A 5,150-nucleotide genomic window follows, 5' to 3' on the forward strand; every position below is an offset into this window, starting at 1 on the left:
GTTCATACAAAGCTGCATTGCCGTCGTCGCTGTTGCTTATTTTGTATACTGCAAATTCCTTTCTCAAGCAATCCACCAATCAAAAATAATAGTTTGAAAATAAATAAATAAATAAATACGATCGTTTGAAAATTTCATATATGCAAATGACGGTAAAAAAATACAATGATTGCTCAACGGGATTTACTTTGAAAAATACTCCTACCTTTGCAGGCAGTTTGTATGTTGATGTGTGTTTGTGTTCCTTTATAAATGTATACAAATATAATACAAAACACGGAAAGCAGTTTATTTTTTCTTGATCTGTGTTTGCTAGTATTTTCGGGAAATGATTGAAAGACGCAACATTGCATTCCAGATATGCATATGCATGCATATGCACGTGCGCACACATACACACAGATTCAGACACACATACATGCAATGTAGATTATTTCATGGTGGACGGATTAGGGACAAGTACCTCAGATTTTACGCCACTACTATTGTTCCTCATGAACATCACCCTTTCTCCTGAATATCGCAGTGGTGTGAAATACGAATAGTGAGGCAAACTTTCATTTTCAAATTCAATACATAAATTTTACATATATATATATATATATATATATATATATACATACACACATACATACACACACACAAAAATATAACATATACATATGTACATACATACATATTCCATATGTATGTACACACATACACACACACTTACAGGCATGCACGCACACACACACATGCACACACACACATCAACAGACAAACACACAAACACACACCGGCATGTGTATATAAACATTTTATTTTGTTTTATATTCCTAGAGAATACGCGCAGTTATCTGTACATGAAACTGACTGTATATAAAGTTATAATTATCACATACATATATGTGTGTACGCGCATGTGTGTGTGCTGTATGCATATGCGTATGTATGTGTATGCATTCAAGCACGTATATTTACTTACATATATACTAACATATTTATATGCACATTACATATGTATGCATACACAGAGTTCCTGGTGAAATCAGAAGACGCAATTCCTGGGTGAATCAAAACGGTGGTGGCGACATCTGGAGCCCAATCGAATTTTAAATAAAACCTCATACTAAAAGCTTTCTCCTCATATTAATTTTTTCTGTAAAAATTTCGATTAATAACTAATTTATAAGTATTTCAAAATAGGCAGTTACTTTTAAATCATCCTATATATAGAAATATAAATATATATATATATGTGTACGCACACACACACACACACACACCACACACCATACATATTATATATATATATATATATATATATATATATATATATATATAAGAAAATAGTAAGGAGTGAAACAACGACAGAAGGCTTAAATGTTAAAAAATATATATATTTGTCAAAATGTCTGGAGAATATTGGAAAAATTTTTATATATCTATCTATATATATATATATATATATAATAACCCAATTTCATCCGGGTCTACTCGGGCCACATTTTAAAGATGAAGAACTTTGCCCTAGAGGCCACGCCTTTCAATTGAGCAAACTCAATTGAAAGGGCCATGCAAATGCCCCAATAATTTTAACATAGGTGTGCAAATTTTCAGGTCAATCCGACCACATTTACTAACAATTTTGCCTGCACAACTGCTTGTGAAATAACGCCTGCCATTTTCACAAATATATAGTAGATGGTTCACTTCCTGCGCTGGCAACCCTTCGCTAACGAAGAAGAGGTCGAAGCTTCAGTCAAGAAGTGTGTGTGTGCATGTGCGTGTGTGTGATGCGCGCACGTGTATTAATATATGCTTAAAGTTTTGTATAAGTGTGCAGAAAGTGTACAGCTAATAGAATATATTTCAACGTCAAGTCCTTTTCATCGAAACGACGAAAGTAAATTTATGGATTCTTGCTTTTTTAAACATAAATTCAACATAAAATTCCATCAATAATGTAGGGAAACTTTTAAGTAAAAGATAAATATCTGTCTGTCTATCTATCTATCTATCTATCTATCTATCTATCTATCTATCTATCTATCTATCTATCTATCTATCTATCTATCTATCTATCTATCTATCTATCCATCCATCCATCCATCATCTATCTATCTATCTATCTATCTATCTATCTATCTATCTATCTATCTATCTATCTATCTATCTATCTATCTATCTATCTATCTATCTATCTATCTATCTATCTACATTCACCCAGAAATATTATTTCATAAATATGTGTACATATATACATACGATCATACACATATATATATATATATATATATTATGTCCATATATACACGCACACACATATATAGCGTATATATACATATATACACACACAAGCATGCACACACACACACGCGCGCGCACACATGCACACATATACACAAGCGCGCGCGCAGACACACACGCATATATATATATATTATAATATATATATATATATATATATATATATATATATATATATATATACAGATAGAACATAAATAGGAGCAAAAACAAACACTAAAAGTAGTATTTAAAATCTTCGAATCAAAAATAATCATGCAAAGCAATAACGAAAACCTAAAGCATTAAAAATAAAGAAGACTTGACAATATTAAACAGTTACTTCAACAATAACAACAATAAACAAAGGTACAAAGGAAAACAAAAACAAAGGTATAAAAATAAATATAATTAAAAATAAACGTTTATACAACAATTGACAGCCAGAATATTGTTTCATTTTGTCTGGACTGAGTCATTTAAAGAAAATTGCAATTCCATTTGATATGCCTTGTATCTCTGTTAATAATTAGCGTCCTTTTCATTGGCACTGCTGCCATCTTGCGTCATAAGGCGAAGGGCGAAGTATCTGTGGCGAAGAGAGAACGGTGGTGTTTCTTTACTCTGAATCGGAACACGGCCGAATAAACTATTATTATTATTATTATTATTATTATTATTATTATTATTATTATTATTATTATTATTATTATTATTATTATTATTATTAAGTGAGAGAGCAGTTCATGCCATCAAAGTGACACTGGGGTAAAATATACGAAGCCCAATATACCCATCATGACTACCCATCTGATAAGGGTACACCAGGCACATGCATCACGACCATATGTGCGAGACATGGTGATCTCATATCAAGATAAACAGCACATGACCGTGCAGGTGGGGCCCAGTTAGAATTTTCTTCAGGTTGAGTAGCCTATCCCGCTCAAAAGGTCCCTGAATAAGGGTTGTTTAAGGATGTTGAAAGAACCACCCATGTTTCCAGAGGTGAATTATTCAAACCCCAAAGAATTCGTTTCAACACATGGCTATGATGCTTCCCCACTACTTCTGCTCATGATCAGAGATGCACATATCGTCAACCACTAAGGGACATGCTCAACTAGTTAAGGTCAAACAACAGACAAGCAAATCTGTGGTATGGAGCAGAATATTTGCTGTAGCCCATCTTTTATATCAAGACAAAACAATGTACATGATAACACTTCCAATCAGTTAAGATCAGAAGCCATGAGAGCCACTGCCTGGTACAGCATCAGGGCATTTATTATTATTATTATTATTATTATTATTATTATTATTATTATTATTATTATTATTATTATTATTATTATTATTATTATTATTATTATTATTATTATTATTATTATTAAAACGGTGAGTTGGCAGAATCGTTACCATATCGGACAAAAATGCTCAGCGGCATTTCGTCCGTTTTTACGTTCTGAGTTCAAATCCTGCCGCAGTCGACTTTGCTTTTCATCCTTTCGAGGTCATAAATATAAGTTCCTGTGAAGCACTGAGATCGATATATTCGACTAGCCCCTTCCCACAAAATTTCAGGCCTTGCGTCTAAAGTAGAAACAATTATTATTATTATTATTATTATTATTATTTATTATTATTATTATTATTATTATTATTATCATTATTATTATTATTATTATTACTAAGTCGGTGAACTGGCAGAATCGTTACCGCATCGGACAAAATGTTCAGCAGCATTTCAGGGTGGATAAAGTAAGTACCATGTTGCGTACTAGTATCTATGTAATCCTTTCTATAGTAGAAAGGATTACCATTATCGATATGACAGTAGTCAAGAATGCTAGAAGATAACCGAATGACGATAAAGTAGAAAAACACCAACACGCATACTCATCCACATGCTCATGTATAATTATGTATTTGTATGTGTGTGTGTGTGTGTGTGTGTGTGTGTGTGTGTGTGTGTGTGTGTGGTGTGTGTGTGCGTGTGCGTGTGTGTGCAATCGACCTCAGAGCTTCTTTCAAGTCTAGTGCTTATTCTATCGGCAACTCTTTTACGGAGACATCATGTTAAGGACACACCTCCACACACATACATACAGATGCGCGAGCGCACGTGCAAGGAAGCATGGCTTAGTGGTTAGGGTGTTGCGCTCACAGTCGCGTGATCGTGGTTTCAATTACTAAACCGTTTGGTGAGTTGTGTTCTTGAGAAAAACATTTCATCTTCATATTGCTCTGCTATCACTTCGACACCTTACGTGTTGCACACTGTGCACCTAATGGGGGGAGTGCGCTGATGTACAGCACATACATTTCATCGCTATAAACAACTCGCTTCTACGCATGTACATATATATAATATATATATAATATATATATATATATATATATATATATACGAATGCCAATTTCTTTCTTTCTGTCTGGTTGTTACCATCTTAGTGCCTAAATCACCAAACCAATATTCACAAAACTTTGCATACACGTTACACTAACATCCAGTTAAATAATAGGCTAATTGGATTTCAATTCTTTGGCCGAATCATATGATAAAATGAGAAGGTTGCGAAACGCATTAGTCTGAGGGTAAGGTAATAACAAAGAGAGGGTGACTTATATCAATGAAGGCGAAAACAGTGGTGGAAATGGGATGTTAACTTTATTACAGCTGTAATATACACGCGACGCTGCATACATACTTTTGTAAATGCATAGCTACAACACACAAGCACAGAGAAAGGGGTGTGTGAGGAATACTTAGCTTTAAGAAGAGAGGGGTAGGTGGCTTTTCTGCAGTCCATCGTAAAGAGACATTCACACACAGAGACACACATACACACTCATACAAACATACATACATACATGCA

The sequence above is a fragment of the Octopus sinensis genome, linkage group LG2 (genome assembly GCF_006345805.1).
Source record: "Octopus sinensis linkage group LG2, ASM634580v1, whole genome shotgun sequence".
Lineage (NCBI taxonomy): Eukaryota > Metazoa > Mollusca > Cephalopoda > Octopoda > Octopodidae > Octopus > Octopus sinensis.